Raw genomic sequence first — 26,831 nt, forward strand, 5'->3', positions numbered from 1 at the left:
CCTCTGTTCTCCTCCCTCCTCTCTTCTCTCCTCTCCCTCTTTCATTACTGACTCTGAGGAAGCAAGCTGCCACACCAAATGGCACAGAACCAAGGCCTTCTAGCAACCATGTGAGTGAGCTTGGAAGAAGACATTCTGAAGCCTGCCAACAGGCACCATAAATGAGCTTAGAAGCAGATCCTCCCCGTCAAGGCTTAGGATGACTCCAGCCCCAACCAACAGCTTGAATTCAACCACATGAGAGACTCATATGTCTGACCCACAGAAACTGTGATATAACACATATTTGTTGCTTTAAGCTGCTGAGTTTGGGGTGATTTGTTACACAGTGATGGAAAGCTAATACAACTGCATTGTGAATGGTTCCTGGGGTTATACAGCATGGCAGCACCGTTCCCACCCTTCATTGCTTCTCTATTACCAGTTTTGGACTTTGTTTTTCCCCCAGCCATGGGCGCCCCCTCCCCACTAACTGGATCACCCCCCACCCCCTCCCACTGGCTGAGGAAACCCTGTTTTGGACTTTTTATTCTAATTAAAAATTAATTTAATCACTTTCCCAGATAGAATCCTCAGCCTCTGCCTACAGAATGCACATCTTTCATCCGCAGGTGAGATCCACCTCAGACTCAAGGGATTGGTCCTGGATAGACCAGCACCTTTGCCTAGATTAAATAATACTTTAGTATTTCTGTATACTCCCAGGATAAGATCCTGATTGTCAAACAATGTTCAGAGGAATAACAGTATCAGAATCCCTGGGGAGATTTACCCACATAGAGATACCTGGGCCCCAACACTAGAGAGGCTAATTCAGTAGATTCTGAGCTGGGTCCAGGAAGTTGTATTTTTAAAGAACTCCCAGGTAATTTTGAGGCATGGCCAGGTTTTGTAAAACCTGTCTTAGTGTTTGTTGCTGACTTGCTGTGGAAACAAGGCCCATAATTGGGACTAGAAACTAGGTTTCCTGTGTCTTCTTCAGGAAATCTCTCTCACACACGCAACATAAAGTCTATATTTTTCCTCTATGTGTTTTCTTGGAGACCATAACTGAATGATATTTGCTGAATGTCTGCAAAGATGCGACAATAAGTATATATTGAATTTACATGTAAGACATTTAGTAATTGTAAGAAACTGGGTTTCAACATGATGGAAGTTAGTACTGTGAACATATAAATTTATTTTCTGTGATCTCACTTCTGCAGCAACAAATTTAATTGGCATCTTCTCTGACTCTGTGGAGAATGTGAAGAGCATCTCAAAAAATTAATAAATGAAAGCTTTGGATTTATCAGTGATCAAGGCTGCAAAATTAATAGCTAAAGAAAATATAGCAAAGCAAAAATAGAGCCATTTATTCTGTTAGAGTTAAACTCAGGGAAACAAGGCAGTCAGCAAAATACCGGAGTCAAAGATGCTACTGGAGAGGGTTTCTAGTAAGAATAAAGGAAACTACAGTTTTCTAATTAACAGTGCAATGAATACTAAAAATGACCTTAAAGGAGAGCTTAAAAGGTATTTTAATGAGTTTTTGATGAGCCCTTTTTCGTAAGTGAAATGTCTTCTTACGATCATCATATTGGAATCATATTTCAGGTAAATAAAATCCCTTGCTGGAAGTTAAGCAAAAGGCCCAGTAGGAGTACTAATCGAGCTTATATCTTGTTCTAATAACTCTAAGAAGAGGCAGATTCCCGAAGTCTAATTTTTATGGCATTGTCTCCTTTTAACCTTCTTTCTGAGAAATTGTCACCGATTTTAAATACACACACACCACACAGACACGCACAACCCACTTCATCACTCCACGTTTACCTAATTGTCTACCTCACTGTCCTTCCCTCCCTCTCCAATCGTTCTTCAGATTTTTTCCTAATCCCAGTTACATTAAAATATATACCAACATCTCTCATACTTTGTAAAGACTTCACTAGCACTAGACTTCTAATTTAACGTAGTATTTGCTACCAATTTTCTATGAAAATATCTCCGTAGATGGACAAAACAGCCTACGTTCTTGCTTGCAGCCCTATGCCCACAACAAACTGGCCCAACTCCCATAGTCACTTCTGAGCTTGAGACTAGAATCATCTGGTCACTTCTGCAGTGGCTCCTCCTTTGTGTGGCAGGGAAGGATCCTTTACCTTATTTCTCTTTCATCTGCTTTATATGTCCCAGAAAGTATTCAAATCCTCCATTCCACTCTTTCCTCCCTTTCAGTACTGACATGGAATTCTTCCTATCATCTTACTTATCCTGTCATTTTAGGGAGAAAGGTAAAAACAACTTGTGGGCTCAGAATTGATGTGTTTATTATATAAAGGGACATTTGACCTATTTCTCTAAAACTGTAATATTGGTTTTGGGTTCCTCCAGGACCAGTTAGTGGTTGGTTTGGAAAATCTATATGGAGCCCTGGGGGTGAGGCAAAGATACTGTATGTCTCAATTTGGTGAGGGCAAAACTAGCTTTTGACCATCTGTAATAAGTGTTCTGTCTTCTGGGAAAACTTTAACAGCAAAAATCCAAGTAGGAGTTTTTATTTTAGAGCTAGATAAATAAGTTACGTAAATTATTTCAGAACAAAATAAGTGATTTGTCATCAAGAAACTGGAAGTATTTCTAGACATTTCATCCATCGCATAACCCATGAACCCTAGGCAAAACCCTGTCTAGCTCAACAGCTTTGCCAAGAAGAGTGTAAAAGAGCATAAGAAAATCTCTCATGTAGAACTCCCTGAAGAATTCCACCATCAGTCTGGGGACTCAGTCTAGACTCTAGATTGATGCAGAGATTAAGTGTGAAGACAGAGACCATGCCAGGGCCTTGCAACTCAGAGTATGGTCCTTGGACCAGTAGCATCCTAGAAGCTTGTTAGAAATGAAGAATCACGTACCTCACCCTAGAATTAGTGAATCATAGTCTGCCTTTTTAACAAGATCCTCAGGTAATTTATATACCCCCTTAAAGTTTGAGAGGCTTTGCCCTGGAGGAATCTTCTCTAAGTGGGCTCTGTAGAAAAGTGGGACAGCTGGATCATTCACTTCTCCAGCTTTTCCTCCTCCTAGTTCCCTCTCCTCCTCACTTTCCTGGGCCTTATGGGTTACCCTTCAAGGTAGGAGCCTAGGGAGATTCCAAAGATCAAATTAAGTGTTGCAACACCCAAATACCAGCAACACCCACACAAACTTGGCAGGGGGAGGTGTCCTGCATTCTATTAAGATAACACTAGAGAAAAGGCACAGACTTCTAAGAGTCTCATATTCGTCAATACTTTCTGAGTTGCAATAGCAGAAAATCAAACTCAAACAAGAGTAAGCAAAAAAGGGAATTTATCAGTTCATGTAAGTGAAAAGTCCGGTGTAGAGCAATTCCAGGCACAGCTGAGTCTATGTATTTGAACAATGCTATAGAAAGCTGCCCATCCCTTTTCAGCAACTGTTTTCCTGTATGTTGGCTTCTTTCTCTGGAAGGCCTGTGCCTTAGCACAGTTCCCAGTTCCAGGTCTACCTCTTCTCAGTTCCAAGTCCACGAAAAAAAAAAGAGAAGGCTTCTCTCCCAGCAGTTTCCTAAAATTCTAGAACCAAGTTTTAGTGCCTCTGTTCCAATTTGAGTCACCTGCTCATTCCTAAACCAATCACAGTGGCCAGGTGGATGTGACCCTCTGAGTCACAAGCCCACTCTTGGAGCCAAGGATGAGGTCAACCTCATCTGAAGTACAAGAACTGAGATTGTGGGAGATGTGGTACCCCCAAGGAAACTGGGGAGCATATGGAAGAGGAAGGAGAGATTGATGCTGAGTTTAAAAAAAGCAACAGCTATTCACTAAGGCACTTTCCAGGTGAAATCCATAGCTGCTCTCTCCCCACAGAGAAATGCCCTCTCCAAAACAACCACTTGGACTTTCATTAAACCAACTGCAGTAGAACTGCAGGGCAAGTAATTGGACTCCCAGTGTATTTCCCTGTCATTTTGGAGATGTCCATTTTTCCATTATCATATCTTCGATATAATAAGTTCAAGTTATATTTAAAGCTACGTTGATTGGCAGCACTGCTTACTTACTTTTTCCAAGTGACAAGGTTTGACCCAACAACCTGCCTTAAGAAAGGTGAAAATCATTAGCCAGTGAAATTATAGAAGAAAAGTCATTGTGAAGCTGACAGAGCTCTGGGCAAGGCTGTGACATATGCCAATTTTGTCCTAATTAGTGTCCAGTACCACCTCCTATGAACTAACATGGAAGGTTTTAGCCCTGGTCAAAGTTCTCAACAATCTCTAATGCCTCTGGGAAGTGTGAATTTGCCTCAAGGAAACACTGATTTCTCTTCGTGCCTGAAAAATCTGGAGACAGAGCTGTGGGCCGCCTTTGGAGATGTTCAATTTTGTTCTCTGCTACTCAATTCTCAAGTGAACTATTCTGTACAACTGTACTTTAATTATGTATTAATTTGAATATTATTACATGCAGAACACAACTGCTGCTCATTAAAAATTAATCTGGAACCTAGGGGTTTTATTTAGTAGTCATTATAAGGCAATGTTCACATTTTTAAAAAAGGTCTCCAGATAAATGTGTTGCTCTACATTACCAAGTAGTGATTTGGCAGAAATAGGAATACCTTAATAAGAATTCTACCCGCCTTTTCCCTTCCTTCCTCTCTTTGGCAGCTTCATCATAACCATCGATAATGAATGGGCAGAAGGAGGAGCTGACAAGGACTAAGTACAGCACTTGAGGGCCCTGCTGTTCTAGGTCGTTGTTGGAGCTGTACAGCAAAATCCTCCTCTCATTTTGCTATTAAACAGAATTATGTTACATCTTCACTTTCAACAGCCCTCTCTGGAGATTCTGCAGCAGGAATGCCTTGGTTTAGATGTTGACAAGAAGCCCCCGTGTTTTACTTCACGTCCATTATGGTACTTTTCCATGCAGATAGGTGCGGAGCAAAGAAAAATACTGCCTAAATTGTGTGTGGGAAGAATCACGTGGGACTGAAAAGACAGATAAATAAATGAACACTTAAAACTGTTTTCTTCTAAATCTGAAAATAATAGTTAACATTTACGGAGACCTTACTATGTGCCAGGTACGGAGCACGTATCTTATTTAACCCCAAGGCGAGTACTGCAGGTACTTCTCACAATGAATTTTGCAATGTTCTCATAATACCTTAGAAAGATTTCATATACATGTTCACAATTAATGATCACCACTCTAACAAAGAAGAAACAAAACCTTAACCCTGAATTCACAATACCAAATAATTTGCAGAAAAAACTCATTCTTGCAGTACAAGTGTAGTCTCTTCTGACAGTATAAAATCAACATTTCAAAAATAAGTTAAATTATACTTATACTACTGGCTTGCGCAGTATTTTAATACAGAAATTGATGCTTCACTTTAGGATACTTCATGAAAATGTTGACTTCCAACTAGAACTGACTGTTTTGTGGCTGCTCCTCAGTGAGCTACACCATAACAGTTTTCCACCCTACCTTTTCTTTGATTTTCTCATTGGCTCTAGTTAACAAACAAATAGAAATAGTAAAAATGAGCCTGGCCAATGTATTAGTTAGGCTACTGATGCAAGTACAGACACCAACGTCAGCCAACATAAGTAAAAAATAAAATACATGGTGGAGAGGAAGGGGTATGAAACAGGGGTATTACAAGAAACCAAAGGCAAGAAGCATCCAGGCTTGAGGAAGTGATGGAAACAGGAATGAGAAGTGGGTCAGGAGCCCCTTCTTTGTTTTCCACCAGTGACAATTTCTATTCTCTTTTCAGACTAGCTTTCTCTGCTTCTCACCCACATGACAAAACAGTCACCCACAGCTCCCAAGTCTAAATGTTACTTGCTGGCCAAGTAGGAAACTATGCTTTCTCCCTCTTTCTCAGGCCCAATTTCAAATTCTTGAGATAAATAATCTGAAATGTCCACTTGAAGCCAGATGTCCACCTCTGGACTACTCAACTGTGGCTGGAAGACAGAGTCAAATAGGATAAAATGGCTATAAAACTGATCAATGCAGGTTGGAAGGCAGATACCAAGGAAGAGGAGTGACTGTGAAATGGGCAGGTACCCTAAAGGATGTTTTGCTAGTCTGGGTTCTGCAGAGAAAACAAATCAATAGGCTATTGGTTCTAGATACCAGAAAGTGAGAGAGAGGTTTATGATAGGAATTGGCTCACACAATTATGGAGGCTGACAAGTCCCAAGTTCTGCAGTCAGCAAGGCTGGAGACCCAAAAGAACAAATGGTGTATTTCCAGTCTAAGTTTGAAGGCCTGAGAACCAGAAGACCTGATGGTGTAAATTCCACTTAAGGGCAGGAGAAGACCAGTGTCCCAGCTGGATAATCAGGAAGTAAATTTCCCTCTTATTCAGCTTTTTTGTTCTATGCAGGTCTTCGATTGGACGAGGTCCCCCAACATTAGGGAAGTCAATCTGCTTTACTCAGTCTACAGTTCAGATGTTAGTCTCTCCAGAAGCATCCTCATAAACACACTCAGAATAGTGTTTGGCCAAATGTCTGGGCACCCCATGGCCCAGTCAAGTTGACACATAAAAATAATCACCACAGGTGTCTCCACCACAAATAACACAGCGCCTTCTAGAATCTGACCATATAGACATAATTAGAATATTCATCTAATGATACTTTAATTTCTTAGGACAATATAGGTAAATTATGTTGACAATAAAATTTTGTTAATAAAAATTAATTGTGCTCTACTTGGAAGGAAAGTGGAATGCCAAACAGGTGCCTTGACCCAAAAAAGTATTTCTACAATCCAACTGATAACAGATTCCTCTCAAAAAAGACATTGACACAAGTAACCCCATCCCATTTTCTTACCAAAAATGATGAAATAATGACAAAGGAATTCTTCTGATTCAGATACTTTCAGATTTCTTTTAAGATTTTAAACTTTTTATGTCATGATATTCCTCTTTCTTAAAGATAAGTGCATTCCCTGATTCCAAATCCAAACTGGCAGAAATTAACTTAAGACTTACCACAGGTGGGAATTCCCTGGTGGTCCAGTGGTTAGAACTCTGTGCTTCCACTGCAGGGGACATAGGTTTTATCCCTGGTGGGGGAACTAAGATCCCAAGTGCTGTGCAGTGCGGCCAAAAATAAAGAAAAAGAAAAGAAAGACTTAACACAGTTGTGAATGTGATGACTTTTTGCAGTATTAAGCTTAAGCAGAAGTTAATAAAAACACAATGTTTTAATTCACTAATGTAAAGATAACTTCTTGCCTGTGGTCTGTATTATTAAGCAAGTTTGAAAGGTTAAACACTCATGTTCTAAAATACAGAATAAAGGTTACTCCCATCCATCTCCTTGTTGCAGAAATAAAGTATATTAAGAAGAAGAAATATAAACAGTTTTGGAATACTTATGCTTTTAAATAATTTATAATCATTTATTCACTGAATACTTGAATACCTACTGTGTGGCAGAGCTAGCTCTAAATGTAAGAGATTTACTTCAAATGTAAAATATGTTTTTTATTCTTGAGTTATTTGGCTCTATTAAATATTACTGCTGTTACTGTCTTGTCTTTCAAACAAACCAATATTATGGTTACCAAGGGGAAAAGGGGGGAGGGATAAATTGGGAGATTAGGATTGACATATACACAAATGTGTATCACATTTTCTTTATCCATTCATCTGTCAGTGGACACTTTGCTTGTTCACATGTCTTGGCTCTTGTAAATAATGCTGCAATGAACATGGGAGTGCAGATATCTCTTTGAGATAGTGATTTCATTGATATATACACACTACTATATATAAAATAGATAACTAATAAGAACCTACTGTATAGCACAGGGAACTCTACTCAATATTCTGTAATGACCCACATGGGAACAGACTCTAAAAAAGAGTGGATGTATGTATATGTATAATTGATTCACTTTGCTGTACAGCAGAAACTAACACAACATTGTAAATCAAATATATTCCAATAAAAATTAATTTTAAAAAATAAAGGAAGAAAAAACCCAATAATATTATTTTAAGTATATACCAATCTTTTAAATATTGAGCACTTATATACTCAGAATTCTGAGAAAATCACGTTATATTTTTCCATTTTTCACATTCAGAAAAAAAAAAGAGAGAGAGAGAGAGAGAAAGGAGAATATGATAAAGCAAATGGGGTAAAATCGAAACAATTGGCACAATCGAAGTAGAGAATCTAGAGGAATTCTTTATAATATCATTGCAACTTTTCCAGGTATATTTAAAATTATATCAAAATGAAAAGTTACCAAAAATGAAAAAAATTTAAAATAGGACCACCATATATATGATCCAACAATGCCACTTCTGCCCTCCAATGTTCATTGCAGCATTATTTACAGTAGCCAAGATGTGAACAAAGTGTCCACTGACAGATGAATGGATAAAGAAAATGTGACACACACACACACACACACACACACACACACACACACAGGAATATTATGCAGCCGTTACAAAGAAGGAAATTCTGCTATTTGCAACAACATGGATGGACCTTGAGGTCATTATACTAAGTGAAATAAGTCAGACAGATAAAGACAAACACTATACGATCTCAGCTACATATTGAATCTAAAAAAAAAAAAAAATGAATAATAGCAACAGAGAAGAGATTGGTGGTTACCATGGTTGCCAAAGGCCAGGGGTTGGAATGGGGGTAGATATGAATGAAGGTAGTCAAAAGGTACAAACCTCCAGTTATAAAAGAGTCCTGGAGATGTAATGTACAGCATGGTGACTACTGTTAACAACACTGCACATTTGAAAGCTGTTAAGAGAGTAAATCTTGAAAGTTCTCATCACAAGAAGAAATGTGAGGTAATGGATGTTAACTAACCCTTACTCATTTATAATATACACATATATCAAACCATCATGTTGCATATCTTAAACTAATACAATGTTATATGTCAGTTATATCTCAATAAAACTGGGAGAAAAAGGTTGACAAAGTTGGTAAGTTGAGAAACTGGCCATAAAGTCAGTTTCTGTAAATATAAGGCAGGCTGTCAGCAGGATGATGCTCGATGGTTTCGTGCAATCATGGCAGTCACTTGTAGGTAAAATCTAACTTTTACCTTTCCCCCCAGGGAGAAATGTATGGTAGGAATTTGTCTACTTGTCTGGAGCCAGGGGCCTCTGTGAAGCTCCAATTCATTTACAACTTCAGAAAGTTATAAATGAGCTCTCAAGCAGTGGCTAGCCAGTTTTGTTTGACTTAATCTTTTCTTTGGGAGTGTCACATCATCAGATGGGTCTCCCAGGAGGGCAGCAATAAATCTATCACTGAGGAAGACATCAAGTAGGATCAAAAACACATTCAAACTAAAAATTATTCAAATAAAACTAGGTTGATGAACAACAAAAAAGGAAGGGTAACAATTTTTTTCACTTTATCATACAGAGGGTGAGAGGATTAATTAGCTTGTTTTTATACAGCGCTTTAAAGATAAATTGTGCTGTTAACTTGTCAAAACTCATTCTTATTGTGCTTATTTGTTGTGTCCTACATACATATTTAATGGTTACCCTGGGAAAGTAACTCTTGTTTAATCTATCATCCTTTTCTTATTAGTAGATAGCATACAACAGCCAAATTTTTCCCCTGAATATATTATTTTTAAAAATGCCTCCAAGATAGTTTCCTATCAACTAGGAAACAATCCACAAATGAATCATTAATTTTTGATGTCTCTAAGCAATGGGAACCACATAATATGGTAGGACCTATATGTTGGAGCTCTTTCAAGGTAAAACAGGGGTTTATTTTCCTTTGCACCATTGTGATCATACTCAAACTGGTCACTGCCAAGGTAAGCTTTTAAATAAAGAAGAAACAATGCAGGTTTGATTCATTCAGCTATTTCTAAGCATTACTGACCAAAAAACAAGCCTTATTTCTGGAAACATGGATTTCACAAACTAAGGAAAAACACTTTTTTTTTAACATCTTTATTAGAGTATAATTGCTTTACAATGGTGTGTTCGTTTCTGCTTTATAACAAGGTGAATCAGTTATACATATACATATGTCCCCATATCTCTTCCCCCTTGCATCTCCCTCCCTCCTACCCACCCTATCCCAACCCTCTAGGTGGTCACAAAGCACCAAGCTGATCTAAGGGAAAACACTCTTGATGTCACCCAAAGTGGTAATTTTCCACTAGCATGTTTCCTGTCCTACTAATACATCTATTTGGTGAGAAGGAAGAGGAAGGAGTACCAATACCTCTTTTCACTGGATTTTTAACTCTTAAGTGAGATCACACAGACCCATGCTCTAACCAGAGTGCTCAGCTGTGCTGCATGGAGGACACTGGCTGGCTTGCTTCTTGATCTGAATGTCCCTGGACCTCTTCAGGTAGCCTTAGCAGAGAAGCACCTTGGCCTCCCACGCAGGAGGAGCAGAGCCCTGTGCACACACAGCACCTGGCACTGGAAGTCAGAGGGGCAGAAAGCTGGCAGAGAAAATGGAAATCAAAAGAAAGCTGGAGTAGCTATACTCATAGCAGATAAAATAGACTTTAAAATAAAGAATGTTACAAGAGACAAGGAAGGACACTACATAATGATCAAGGGATCAATCCAAGAAGAAGATATAACAATTATAAATATATATGCACCCAACAGAGGAGCACCTCAATACATAAGGCAACTGCTAACAGCTATAAAAGAGGAAATTAACAGTAACGCAATAATAGTAGGAGACTTTAACACCTCACTTACACCAATGGACAGATCATCCAAAATGAAAATAAATAAGGAAACAGAAGCTTTAAATGACACAGTAGATCAGATAGATTTAATTCATATTTATAGGACATTCCATCCAAAAACAGCATATTACACTTTCTTCTCAAGTGCACACAGAACATTCTCCAGGATAGATCGCATCTTGGGTCACAAATCAAGCCTCAGTAAATTTAAGAAAATTGAAATCATATCAAGCATCTTTTCTGACCACAATGCTATGAGATTAGAAATGCATTACAGGGGAAAAAAACGTAAAAAACACAAACCCTAAAAAATACATTACTAAATAACCAAGAGATCACTGAAGAAATCAAAGAGGAAATCAAAAAATACCTAGAGACAAATGACAATGAAAACACAATGATCCAAAACCTATGGGATGCAGCAAAAGAGTTCTAAGAGGGAAGTTTATAGCTATACAAGCCTACCTCAAGAAAGAAGACAAATCTCAAGTAAACAATCTAACTTTACACCTAAAGGAACTAGAGAAAGAAGAACAAGCAAAACCCAAAGCTAGCAGAAGGAAAGAAATCATAAAGATCAGAGCAGAAATAAATGAAATACAAACAAAGAAAACAATAGCAAAGATCAATAAAACTAAAAGCTGGTTCTTTGAGAAGATCAACAAAGTTGATAAACCATTAGCCAGACTCATCAAGAAAAAGAAGGAAAGGACTCAAATCAATAAAATTAGAAATGAAAAAGGAGAAGTTACAATAGACACTGCAGAAATACAAAGCATCCTAAGAGACTACTACAACAAACTCTATGCCAATAAAATGGACAACCTGGAAGAAATGGACAAATTCTTAGAAAGGTATAACCTTCCAAGACAGAACCAGGAAGAAACAGAAAATATGAACAGACAAATCACACGTAATGAAATTGAAACTGGGATTAAAAATCTTCCAACAAACAAAAGTCCAGGACCAGATTGTTTCACAGGTGAATTCAATCAAACATTTAGAGAAGAGCTAACACCCATCCTTCTCAAACTCCTCCAAAAAATTGCAGAGGAAGGAACACTCTCAAACTCATTCAATGAGGCCACCATCAGCCTGATACCAAAACCAGACAAAGACACTACAAAAAGATAAAATTACAGACCAATATCACTAATGAACATAGATGCAAAATTCCTCAACACAATACTAGCAAACAGAATCCAACAACACATTAAAAGGATCATACACCACAATCAAATGGGATTTATCCCAGGGACGCAAGGATTCTTCAATATACACAAAGCAATCAATGTAATACACCATATTAACAAATTGAAGAATAAAAACCATATGATCATCTCAGTAGATGCAGAAAAAGCTTTTGAGAAAATTCAAAACACATTTATGATAAAAACTCTCCAGAAATTGGGCATAGAGGGAACATAATAAAGATCTCACCATAATAAAGGCCATACATGACAAACCCACAGCAAACATCATGGTCAATGGTGAAAGACTGAAAGCATTTCCCCTAAGATCAGGAACAAGACAAGGATTTCCACTCTAGCCACTATTATTCAACATAGTTTTGGAAGTCCTAGCCACAGCAATCAGAGAAGAAAAAAAAATTTGATGAATACAAATTGGAAAAGAAGAAGTAAAACTGTCACTGTTTGCAGATGACATGATACTATACATAGAGAATCCTAAAAATGCCACCAGAAAACTACTAGAGCTAATCAATTAATTTGGTAAAGTTGCAGGATACAAAATTAACGCACAGAAATCTCTTGCATTCCTATACACTAATGATGAAAAATCTGAAAAGTCAGTTTGCAGGGCAGAAGTTGAGACACAGATGTAGTGAACAGATGTATGGACACCAAGCAGGGAAAACCCCAGTGGAGTGGGGATGGTGGTGTGCTGAATTGGGTGATTGGGATTGACATGTATACACTGATGTGTATAAAATTGATGACTAATAAGAACCTGCAGTATAAAAAAACAAACAAACAAACAAAACAACTAATACTAAACTTTCTTTGGGTTATTTGTATGGAAATATGTTAATATAAATGTTTCAGACATTACATGAAATTTCTAAAAATCTTATATGTTCTGGTATAATGTTATAAGTCATAATTTTAGTTATTACTTTAAAATGTATATCGCAGAAATAACTAAATTTCCTTGTCAATTGCATTATTATGAACTTTCATCAAATATTTAACCATGGTCATTTTTAAGTCTTTTGTCATTTACAGACAGTTCTGGGTATACTCTGATGCTTTTGCAAATATGTTCCTATAAAAGGGTTTCATCTTCAAGGGATTCATGGAAAAGACTCTGACAAGTACAGGTTTCTGGTAACTGACTATACTGCTAAACTGAATGAATAAGCATTTTCAGAACTCTGATGGAAAACTGATGAACTCATAAAAGTGCTAACAAAAATCAAGATGAAAAAATAATTAATTACATGGGACTGAGTGAACTGATGAGGATGTTTATAATTTTTGTGACTTTCTGTTTGAATAAAAAACAAAACAAAAAACAAACAAACAACAAAAAAAAACAGATAACCAACAAGGACCTACTCTATAGCACAGGGAATGCTGCTCAATATTCTTTAATAACCTAAATGGGAAAAAGAATTTGAAAAAGAATAAATACATGTCTATGTATAACTGAATCACTTTGCTGTACACCTGAAACTAACACAACATTGTTAATCAACTATGTTCCAATATAAAATAAAATTAAAAAAAAAAAAAGAAAGCTAGCAGAGAATCCCCGGCAAGTTAGGCTGGCAGTAAAACAGCAAGAAGTGAGCAAAGGGGGGATTATTATGAGAAATACCGTGTACACAGTTACCCTTCTTAGGCCACAGAACTACAGTGTGTCCTACTGGTGAACACGTGAACAGAGAAGCGGCAAAGTCTTAATATGTTTTTCAAGTGTTGCCAGGAAAACTCTGTGTCTCTAATACACGAAATCTAAGTCCAAATAGTTCAGCACCACTGACCACAGTTAACTCAAAAACACTAGATAATTTCCTTCCCTGCTGAAGCCTTAATGATCTGGCAAGCTCTACCTTCATGGGTGGAAAGGCCCTCACTGGGAGGCCAGGCTCCAAACATGGAACTGAAGAGAGCTACGCTTTGCACCTATTATGGTTAACTCTGTTGACTCAACCAAACCAGAAAATCTGACCCAACTTTTCCCTGGAAAATTTCTCACAGCCACAGGTGGCAGAATTGAGGTTATTATCACTGCTTTCCCCACCCAGGGACTTGCCCTGGGCGACCTCTGCCTTGAGCTCATCCTTGGAGATACAGGCCTCTTTGAAGAGCCAATTATGGGGACTTCCCTGGTGGACCAGTGGTAAAGACTCACGATCCCAATGCAAGGGGCCCGGGTTCAATCCCTGGTCAGGGAACTAGATGCCACATACGGCAACTAAAAGATCCCACATGTCACAAATAAAAAAAAGAAGCTAATTCTGTGCCCTTGAAAGAGTCAAGTGCCCTCAAAGCGTTGTAGTGTTTATAGGGTAAGCCCATAGATCGCAGACCAAGATGAATTAGTACCTTGGCTTAGGAGCTGTGAGAACTCCAACAAGTTAATCAACATTTCTGAAGCTCTGTTTACTCCCTTGCAAAATGAAGAAACAGTATTCTAATGATTAAATGCCAGCAATTACCATGTTTTTCATCCTAAAATGCAATCAATTATATCTTAATGTAGAAACAGTGAATTTAATGTAAATGAAAAAAATGCTAACTTTTAACAGCATACATTTATTCATACAATTATACATCTCTCTATCCTTCAGTATCATAACCAAAATTTAAGTGATGTCTTCTTTCATTGATAATCTAAAGATGTTTCTAACTCATTTGTGGCCATTTTCAGTTACGTGGGGGTTTTTTTTTTTTTTTTTTTTTTGGCCATGCCACATGGCTTGTGGGATCAGTTCCCCTGGCAGTGGAAGCATCAACTCCTAACCACTGGACCCCTAGGGAATTCCCTTTTTTTAAAAAAAAAAACCTGTCCTCATGGACTTCCCTGGTGGCACAGTGGTTAAGAATCCACCTGTCAGTGCAGGCAACATGGGTTCAAGCCTTGATCCGGGAAGATCCCACATGCCACGGAGCAACTAATCCCCTGCGCCACAACTTCTGAGCCTGCACTCTAGAGCCCACGTGCCTAGAGCCCTTGCTCCACAGCAAGAGAAGCCACCACAATGAGAAGCCTGCGCACCACAATGAAGAGTAGCCCCCGCTCGCCACAACTAGAGAAAGCCCACATGCAGCAACAAAGACCCAACACAGCCATAAATAAATAAATAAGTAAATTTATTTTTTTAAAAATCTGTCCTCATGAGCTTAACTTTATTGTCCATTTCAGGTCTGACAATGAAATTCCTAAGCATCCAGGGCTGCTCCAACAGGTTATGCACCAACAGCACCAAAAATGTCATTCACATAGTCCATGAGGGCATGTCTAAAAATACATTTCCTTAAATGAATCACATATTGCTGCAAACAGACCTACTTTTCATGAAAACTACCAGAACCTGGTATAGACAGATGTTCAGCCCCTGCAGGATCAATGTCTATATGATGCAAAACTTGATTAAACCAACCTTTCTTCATGTTGAAGATTTTAATTTATTCAAGAATATAGGGCTGGCTGATATTTTAATGAAACAATTGCTTGTAATCGTAAATATAATTATCTTACACTGCTGAAAGAGACAACAAGGAAGACGCATGGACTTTACTATGCTTTTAGAGACATGCTTGTTCTGTTTGATGTTCTACTGTTTAGTGGCCAACAAATAGTTCAAAGCAATTTTAAAATCCCATCTTGGCTTTCTAATTTATACATACCATTATTCAAAGTTCAATGGGACTGGAAGAAATATTTTCTACAAAGTAATATTAGATTACTATTCTTACAAAGCTATTTTTTAATATAACACATTTAACTAATCAGGAAAAATTATATACTCATTGCAAACAATTTTGGAGGGAATAGTGAACATATTAAAAAAAAAAAGCATTAATATCACACATACTATTTCCACCCAGAGATAAACTCTCTAAACATTTCACTGTATTTGTTCTCAACTTTCTTCAAATAATACATGTGTGTATATGTGATTTTTTTCACAAATTCAAAATTATCCAATTATATGCATAGTTTTCATTTTACTAATGCCATTAATATTCTATTAAATATCTTCAAAAATATCACTTTTAATAATTGCATGTTATCCTATATCAGACGTTTTGGTTGCTTTTAATTTTTAACTATTATACATAATGTGATGAATGTCTTGTGTCAAAGATCCACAAATCTTTGATCAAATATCTGATGCTTTTCATGGGATAAATCCCTACAATTTTTGAGTAAGCTGTTAAGGACTTTGTCACACACTGTCAGTTTCCCTCCATAAAGTTCATGCCTATATACACTCCCACCAGAAGAATATAAGAGCATTCATTTTCTCACATTCTTGCCAACATTGGATTTATAAAAATATTTCTATCAATAAATTCCATGTCTTGAAGAGATATCTGTACTTCCATGTTTATTGCAGCATTATTCACAACAGGCAAAATATGGAAATAACCTAAATGGCCTTCAGTGGATGAATGGATAAAGAAAATGTGATAAATATATATCACATATACACACACAGAGAAACACAGAAATATTATTCAACAATTTTATATATATATATATATATATACACACACACATTCATCCAAAAGCAGCAGAATACACATTCTTTTCAAGTGCACCTGCAATATTCTTCAGGATAGATCACATGCTAGGACATATAAAAAGCCCCAGCAACTTTAAGTATATCAAGCATCTTTTCTGACCACAACACTATGAGACTAGAAATCAACTACAAGAAAAAAGCTGCAAAACACCCACAAACACATGGAGGCTAAACAATATGCTATTAAACAACCAACGGATCACTAAAGAAATCGAAGAAGAAATCAAAAAAATACCTACAGACAAATGAAAACAAAAACACTATGATCCAAAATCTATGGTACTCAGCAAAAGCATTTTTAAGAGGGAAGTTTATAGCAATACAAGCTTACCTCAGGAAACAAGAAAAATCTCAAATAAACAACCTAATTTCACACCTAAAGAAACTAGAAAAAGAACAACAAAAAAAAAACCCCACCAAAGTTAGTAGAAGAAAAGAAATCATAAAGATCAGAGCAGAAATAAATGAAATCGAGACTAAAAAAAAAAAAAAAAGAGAGAAAATATCAATGAAACTAAGAGTTGGTTCTTTGAAAAGATAAACAAAATTGATCAGCCCTTAGACAGACTCATCAAGAAAAAAAGAGAGGGCCCAAATCAATAAAATCAGAGATGAATAAGGAGAAGTTGCAACCGGCACCACAGAAATACAAAGGATCTTAAGAGACTACTATGAACAACCATATGTCAATAAAATGGACAATCTAGAAGAAATGGTCCAACTTCTATAAATGTACACTCTCCCAAGACTAAACCAGGAAGAAATAGAAAATATTAACAGACCAATTACCAGTAATAAATTGAATCAGCAACCAAAAATCTCCCAACAAACAAAAGTCCAGGACCAGATGGCTTCACAGGTGAATTTTACCAAACATTCTTTAGAGCAGAGTTAACACCTATCCTCTGAAACTACTCCAAAACTTGCAGAGGAAGAAATGCTTCAAACCCATTCTAAAAGGCCATTATCACCCTGATACCAAAGCCAGACAAAGATTCACACACAAAAAAAGTCAGTATGATACACCACAATCAATATGATACACCACATTAACAAATTAAAGAATAAAAACCATAAATACCATATAATCATCTCAATGGATGCAGAAAAGGCTTTTGACAAAATTCAACATCCATTTATGATAAAAAAAAAAACTCTCAACAAAGTAGGTACAGAAAGAACACACCTCAACATGATAAAGGCCATATATGATAAGCCCACAGCTAACATCATAATCATTGGTGAAAAGCTGAAAGCATTCCCTCTAAGATCAGGCATAAGACAAGGATGCTCACCACACCACTTTTATTCAACATAGTATTGGAAATCCTAGCCCCAGCAATCAGACAAGAAAAAGAAATAAAAGAAATCCAGATTGGAAAGGAAGAAGTAAAACTATCACTGTTTGCAGATGACATGATACTATACATAGAAAATCCTAGAGACTCCACCAAAAAACTACTAGAGCTCACTAATGAATTCAGTAAAGTTACAGGATACAAAATTAATATTCCGAAATCTGTTGCATTTCTATACACTGAAAACAAGATATCATAAAGAGAAATTAAGGAAACAATCCCATTTAACACCATGTCAAAAAAAAAAAAAAAACCTGGGAATAAATTTAAGAAGGTAAAAGACCTGTATTCGGAAAACTAGAAGACCCTGATGAAAGAGATTAAAGATGACACAACAGATGGAAAGATATACTGTGTTCATGGATTGGAAGAATTAATGTTGTTAAAATGACCATACCACCCAAGGCAATCTACAGATACAATGTAACCCCTATCAAAATACCCATGACAGTTTTCACAGAACTAAAACAAATAATTTTAAAATTTGTATGGAAACACAATAGACCCTGAATAGTCAAAACAATCTTGAGAAAGAAGAAAGGAGGTGGAAGAATCATGCTCCCTGACTATGCTACAAATCTACACTAATCAAAACAGCATGGTACTGGCACAAAACCAGACACATATATCAATGGAACAGAATAGAGAGCTCAGAAATAAACCCAATCACTCATCATCAATTAATCTAAGACAAAGGAGTGCCAGAATATACAATGGAGAAGACAAAGTCTCTTCAATCAGTGGTGCTGGGAAAACTGGACAGCTACATGTAAAAGAATGAAATTAGAATAATTTCTCACACAATATACAAAAATAAGCTCAAAATGGATAAAGGAACAGAAACCATAAAACTCATATGAAAACATAGGCAGCATACTCTTTGACATAAATCACAGCAATATTTTTTTGGATGTATCTCCTAAGGCAAAAGAAACAAAAGCAAAAATAAACAAATGGGATTTTCTGCACAGCAAAGGAAACCATCAACAAAACAAAAAGACAACCTACTGAATGGGAGAAAATATTTTCAAATGATATGACTTATAAGGGGTTAATATCCAATATATATAAACAGCTCATTACAACTCAATATCAACAAGCTGATTAAAAACTAGGTAGAAGACCTGAATAGACATTTTCCAAAGAAGACATACAGATGGCCAATGGGCACAGGAAAAGATGCTCAACATTGCTAGTCATCATAGAAATGCAAATCAAAACCACAATGAGCTATCACCTCAAACCTGTCAGAATGGCTATCATCAAAAAGACCACAAACAGGGACTTCCCTGGTAGCACAGTGGTTAAGAATCCACCTGCCAATGCAGGGGACATGGGTTTGGCCCTTTGTCAGGGAAGATCCCACGTGCTGCAGAGCAACAAAGCCCGTGGGTTACAACTACTGAGCCTGTGCTCTAGAGCCCGTGAGCCAGAACTACTGAGCCCACGCACTGCAACTACTGAACCCTGCACACTCGAGGGCCCACATACTGCCACTACTAAGCCTGTGTGCTGCAACTACTGAAGCTCTCACGCCTAGAGCCCATGCTTCGCAACGAGAAGCCACCACAATGAGAAGTCTGCGCACCACAACAAGAAGTAGCTCCCACTCTCCACAACTAGAGGAAGCTCGCGTGTAGCAACAAAGACCCAATGCAGCCAAAAATATATATACATATAAATAAATAAATAAAAAGAAACTTAAAAAAAAAAAGACCACAAATGACAAATGTTGGTGAGGATGTGGAGAAAACAGAACCCTGGTACACTTTTGGTAGGAAAAAAATTGGGCAGTCACTTTGGAAAACAGTATGGAGGTTCCTCAGAAAATTAAAACTAGAACTACCATATAATCAAGCAATTCCACTCCTGGGCAAATATTGGAAGAAAACAAAAGCACTAATTTGAAAAGAAACATGCACCCCAGTGTTCATAGCAGCATTATTTACCATAGCCAAGACATGGAAGCAACCTAAGTGTCCATCAACAGATGAATGGATAAAGAAGATGTGGTACACATATACAATGGAATATTACTCAGCCATAAAAAGAATGAAATAATGCCACTTGCAGCAACATGGGTGGACCTGGAGGATATTATGCTTAGTGAAATAAGTGAGACAGAGAAAGACAAATACTAAATATTATCACTTATATGTAGAACCTAAAAAAAAAAACAAACTAGTGAATATAACAAAAAATTATATAAATATATATATACACATACACACACAATGGAATATTATTCAACCACAGAAAAAAAGGAAATTCTGCCACCTGCAACAATGTGGATGAAACTGAAGGGCATTCTGCTAAGTAATGTAAGCCAGAGAGAAAGATAAATAATGTACGGTATCACTTCTGTGTGGAACCTAAAAGAAAATAAAAGTTAATTTCATAGAAATGGGGACTAGAATGGTGATTGCCGGTGGTTGGGGGGAGAGAGAAATGGGGAGATATAAGTCAAGAAGTACAAACTTTGGTGACTACAGTTAATAATACAAAATCATATACTTGAAAGTTGATTGAGTAGATCTTCAGTGTTCTCACAACACACACAAAAAAAGTTAACTATGTGAGGTGATGGATGTATTAATTATCTTGATCTTGGTAATTATTCCACAAAGTATTGCACATATGTGTGAGTAAAATCATTATGTTGTACTCTTTAAATATATTATATTTTGTCAATTATTTCTCAATAAAGTTAGAAAAAAATACTTCTATTATTCAGCTGATATTTATTATATACCTCCTTTGGGCCAGATCCTGACTATGGCTTCAAGAAATGAGGACTAGTGGAAGAAACAAAATCACAAATGAGTGAAAGAACTGATAAACAAAATAGCTAATAAATATAATGTATTATGTTAAAATAAGTAAGTAAAATGAGCTCTGGCTAAGAAAAGATGAGGGAACTGCCTGAGGAGGAAAAAACCCTGAGCTACAGCAAGTAGTTGCATAGCTCACGTGGGAAGACCTTCTTCCTTAAAAATACCTTCTAGATATTATATGTATCATCTCTAGTACATGATATTTTAAATGTCATCATACAGATAGACTAGGAATACTGTTGCTGGAAGCTGGCCAACCATTGAGTGGAAGCCAAACAGAACTTTAATCAACACTTTGTGCCAGTCAAGGAAAAGAACCTTGGGACTCCCCTGTGGTTCAGTGGTAAAGAATTCGCCTTCCAACGCAGGGGACGCAGGTTCGATCCCTGGTCGGGGAACTACGTTCCGACATGCCACGGGGCAGCTAAGCCCACGTGCCTCAACTAGAGAGCCCACGTGCTGCAAAGTACAGAGCCCACGTGCTCTGGAGCCCGCACACCACAACTACAGAGCCCATGTGCCCTGGAGCCTGTGTGTCACAACTGGAGAGAGAAAAAACCCACACACCACAACTAGAGAGAAGCCTAAGCACAACTAGAGAGAGACCCAAGCACCATGACAAAGAGACTGCAAGCCGCAACTAAGACCCAAGGCAGCCAAAAAATAAAAATTAATTAATTCTTTTTAAAAAAAAGGAAAAGAATCTTAACAACCCTGGGCTGGATCCAAAACTTGTGATGAGTGTGTGAATTCAAATATGACCCAGTGAAGGACTTTCTGCTTTTCAGAAGCAACCTTTAAACAGAGTTAGGAGGACTTGCTGAACAATTTTCAGTAAATGGTACTACCATTTTTGTAGGCCTTCTAAAACCAGGAAAAACAAACTTAACTTGGAAATAATGTAGGCATATTAATATCCAAAATTTCAATGCACCTCAGGAATTTAACTACAATATTTTAGTGTAAATTGAGGAAAGGCGTGAAGCTATAATCAGCAAGCCTCTCAGTATAGAGCAGTAAATGTAGCCAAAAACGTTCAAAGAAAACAAAGCGAAACTAAATTGAATAAAAAGGAATTTAAAACACTGCCAAAATGCAAAATTAAGCTTTCTTGTTCTCCCATTTTGCAGTTAATTTACCCCATTATAATCCTTTGACCTGCTTTTACCATCAATTTTACTGTCAGGATTTTAGCTGTTCTGTTAATATGCCCTCAGTTGTAGATATATGAACCTCAGGGTATAAATGACCTTCTGAGCAAAGAAAAAGAACCCATTGAACCCAAAGCAATGCATGCCTGGCACCCTATGCAATTCCTCACAGCATCTGGAAGTACTTGTGTGTGAATAATCCTTCCCTGGGCCATTGACCAAGCAACAAATCGCAAAATGTAGATGTTAAGGGATATTTAATGAGGCTCTATGATGATATATCTTTGCTTTAAGTTTCAACACTGTGTGACTTTGGCAAATCACTTAACGTTTTTTTAAGCCTATAAAATGTGTATTAACAAAATAATACTTAATCTTAAGAGTTGTGAAAATTAAATGAAATAATGCATGTTAAAAACATCTTAACATATAGTACAATATTATCTGTGATAGTACAAAATATAATCACTGTTATGGTTATTTACATATTCTGCTTACAAAACAATTTCTAGTCTTCTTATATGTCACAGCAACTTTGTGTTGAAATATCCAGGGAAATACAATCATTCAGACCTTGCTTTGCCCAAATCCGAACCTCAAAAAATATAATTCTCTCCTCACATGCAGTTAGTTTCCAATAGTATATGATATTCGAAGCCTACCTAATATTTCTTATTCCTGTTCTCAAGAGTATTAACCTCATTAACGTTCACAAAATGCAAGTGAAAACATGGATTTACAGCCTGTAGAAATATATATTTTTATATAGTGTAAATGTATTACATGTATATATTAAAATGTGTTCTTCAGGAATAAATTTTTACTCTGATGAATTAAGGAGAAAAAAAAAAAAAAACAGAAGGAAAAAAGATGTGTCAAAACCACAGATACCAGACCATCTCTGAGGGGCAATTTAACTATCTGCTCAGACCCATATTGACACTGCCTTCCCTCCAGGACAGTAGGACAGCTTGTTCTGGAAGGATGAGGACATTTGGCTATAGATTCTGTCTCGGGTGATGGCTATAGTGGTAGCGGGTAGACGATATTGATAGCAGGGCAAGTAATAGAGAACGCTGTTTTACTCATAAAGATGATGACACCCTGTCTGGTTCTTCCCTGCGGCTTTCTATATAACGTGGAATGTGGCAGAATGTCTGTGATTCCAGACCACTAAAATGAGTGAGGGAATGAGGGATCCTGCAGATAGCCTCAAACTGTTGAATCACAGTTTACAGAAGGCCTTATAAGAACCTTATGTCAAAGAAGGCGTAAGCATCTCAGTTACAATAAGAAGAGGTAATATTCCAAAGCAAACCAAATAATGAAATTTGTCTCAGTAGTGTTTTTGAGGAACGATCAAAACACAATATGTGTTTGGGAAATAATTAAAATTCCTGAACCAAGGTTCTATGTGCTTCATTCTTCACTGTGTTTTTCCATCTAGATTCTCAACCCAGAGAGATGGGGAAGACCAAAAAGACAGAGAAAGTGCAATTGTTTAATGCAGGATCCTGTGCTCACTGGAAGTTTGAAAGCCTGAGTCATTATTGGAAGTATAATCTGCATGTTCTTTACAGCAGCGGTTCCACCTTGGCCAGCTTTCTTTCTAAGTCTGCCTTGGCAAATGAATTTAACCCACAGAAATGCATTTGCTTACTATTCTCTTGGAGAAATGCATTGTTGGTGTGCTTTGGCATTCTGGAATGGTAACTCATTATTTTCTCTGTTGTTATCCACCAACTTTGACATCTTCCTGTCAGTAGCATTATACAAGTAATTCATCAAAACTTCAGTTCCAACATCAGCTCCTCAAACACACCTCGCTTGTGAAGTATCCTCGCTGGCTTTCTTCTGTTATATCCAAGACCAAGATTTTTTTTTTTCTGAAACCATTAATCTTCACTGAAAAGCTGTTCAAATGTCTTCCAACAGTTTCAGCGGCAGAGCCTCCTGCTGGCACTAGTAACTCTCATAAATACTATTGGGATTGTGCATGTACATCAGGGAGAGAGTTTTCACCCCAGAGAACATGAAAGGAACACCAACAGTCTCATTCTTATTGAGTTTGAGTTGTGCAACTGAGCACAGGAGAGAATGTGGGCAGGAAATTAGCAATTGAAAGGGCAAACGGGTGCTCCACATAGACTCTTCTTCTAGGGAACAGTGACAACATCACACTTTATTGTGTATCATTCTTCCTTATCATTACATCTTATCTCCTCCAGTAAATGATAAACTCCCTGCAAGGAGCATCTTTGTATTATTCATGAAGTATTTGGCAGATAGGCATTCAGAAGATGTTTGTTGAATAAACGAATGGATGAGTGGATAAATGGGTGGGTAGATGGGTGAAAAGCTTGTGAAATAAAGCTTATATTATTCACATGTCAAAAAAAGGAAGAACATACTCCCCAATATCAAGATGAGCAAAATATTCCGAGTCTTTTTGGAAAGAACTATCACATTATTTGTGTGTATGTTTATGCTTCAAAGCCACCCACATGATTTTTACAGCTGACTGTTTCAAAAACTAAAAGCACCACTGCATTTTGAAAAAATCTTGATGTTAGTTGTCTGGCCATGTGTTGTAGCCTTAGGAGCATTTTCTAAAGACATATTGCCTGTAGAAATTAGTGAGGGAAGGTTATGACAGAAAAAAAGAAACATTCTTAACAAATTAGGTCAAAAAGAACCTATAATAAACTCCTTTAAAAATTATACTTGAATTAATGTTCAGAACATTTGTGTAAGTGCTAGAGGAGGGATAAAGCTCTTGTGATGAAGAGATTATGAGTTTAGAGCTATGGAATTAGGTTTACCACATTTAAGTGTTCTAGTGAGAATAAAATTCTAACAAAGAGAGTGCCAGAATGTTTCCTCTGTTTTATTATTTCAATTTTACTCCCAACAAGCTGCCCAACTTGCTGGTCTGTGATGTTTCTCTACAAACTTACGTAGTGATAAGCAACTCTGAGTGCAGCTTAAAACCCTATGCAAAATCTAGCTTCTGCCCCAGATACTGGAACTATGTGGCAGAGAATTTAAAATAATTTTGATTAATAGGTTAAAAGTTCTAATTTAAAAGGCAGAAGACATCTAAGATCAGAGGGGTAATTTCTTCAGAGTGAAGCTAGAAATAAATAAGACAGTAACAGAGATAAAGAATGCCTTCAACTGCTCATCAATAGACTTGACACTTGAAAGAACAAATAGACTTGAAGAAAAGTCAATAGCAATTACTCAAACTGAAATCCAACAGGAAAAAAGGAATGAAAAAAAATCTTAATAGAACATCCAAGAGCTGTTGAACAAAATGCCAGAGGACAAGAAAGAAAAAAGGGCCAGAAGAACATACCTGAAGAAATAAAGGATGAGAGTTTTCCAAATTAATGATAGTTATGAAGCAGTAAATCCAAGAAGTCCAGAGAACAGCAAGCATGATACATTTAAAATATATATAGACCTATCATATTCAAAGTGTTAAGAACAAAGACAATGAGAAATTCTTCAAAAGAAGCATTATATACAGAGGAATGAAGACAAGAATTACAACAAACTTCTATCAGAAACATCCAATCTAGAAAACAACACCGTTTAAATGTTGAAAGAAAAACTGTCAACCCAGAATTATTTTTTTTAATATTGAATTCATTTATTGATTGAGCAAATATTTTTCATGGTAATAAGCCTCCCCCTTTTGATATGGATTCACTTTATTTTTTTTTAATTGAATGAAAGAGTCTTTAAATTCTATAGTACTTTACACTTTTCAAAAGTTTCACACACTTGATTTCATATAATCCCATAATAACCATTTTTTATCTCCTTCCCCTATATTGCCCCTCCCCCTTCCCGCTCCTCACTGGTAACCACTAGTTTGTTCTCTCTGTCTTTTGAGTTTGCTTCTTTTTGTTATATTCACTAGTTTGTTGTATTTTTTAGATTCCACACATAAGTGATATAAGTATATGTCTGTCTGACTTATTTCACTTAGCATAATGCCCTCCAAGTCCATCCATGTTACTGCAAATGGCAAAACTTCATTCTTTTTTATGGCTGAGTAGTACTCCATTGAGAATATACATTCCACATTTTCTTTATCCATTCATATATTGATGAACACTTAGGTTGTTTCCATACATTGACAATTGTAAATAGCTCTGCTATGAACATTGGAGTGAACATATCATTTCAAATTAGTGTTTTTGTTTTTTCAGATATATACCCAGGAGTGCAACTGCTCTCAACCCAGAATTCTTTATCCAGCAAAAATATCTTTTAAAAATGAAGGACAAACAGGGACTTCCCTGGTAGCACAGTGGTTAAGAATCCACCTGCCAATGCAGGGGACACAGGTTTGAGCCCTGGTCCTGGAAGATCCCACACACCGTGGAGTAACTAAGCCTGTGTGCCACAACTACTGAGCCTGCACTCTGGAGCCCGCAAGCCACAACTACTGAGGCCCACACGCTCTAGGGCTCATGTGCCACAACTACTGAGCCTGTGTGCTGCAACTACTGAAGCCCACACGCCTTAAGCCCATGCTCTGCAACAAGAGAAGCAATGAGAAGCCAGCGCACCTCAGCAAAGAGTAGCCCCCGCTCACCACAACTAGAGAAAGCCCACGTGCTGCCACAAAGACCCAATGCAGCCAAAAATTAAATTAAATTTTTTTAAAAATGAAGGAAAATTAAATACCTTCAGACAAAAACTAAGGGAATTTATTACCAATATACCTACTCTACAAAAAATGTTAAATTTCTTCAGGCAGAAATAATATATCAGACTGAAAATTGGATCTACCAGAAAGAAACAAGAATAAATTAAATGGAATAAATGAAGATAAAATTAACATTTTCTTATTTTCAATTATTCTAAAACAAAAGTAATAGTAATGCATTCTATATTTATAGTTTTTTTTTTTTTTTTTTTTTTTGGGG

The 26,831-nt window shown here is 37.0% G+C and overlaps 1 pseudogene; it reads left to right on the top strand.

Moving 5' to 3' along the window:
• Positions 1–26,831, top strand: part of LOC112405416 (solute carrier family 25 member 36 pseudogene) — a 29,791-nt pseudogene that overhangs the window by 1,415 nt on the left and 1,545 nt on the right.

This window comes from Neophocaena asiaeorientalis, unplaced genomic scaffold, assembly GCF_003031525.2.
Source record: "Neophocaena asiaeorientalis asiaeorientalis breed wild unplaced genomic scaffold, Neophocaena_asiaeorientalis_V1.1 scaffold220, whole genome shotgun sequence".
NCBI classification, from domain to species: domain Eukaryota; kingdom Metazoa; phylum Chordata; class Mammalia; order Artiodactyla; family Phocoenidae; genus Neophocaena; species Neophocaena asiaeorientalis.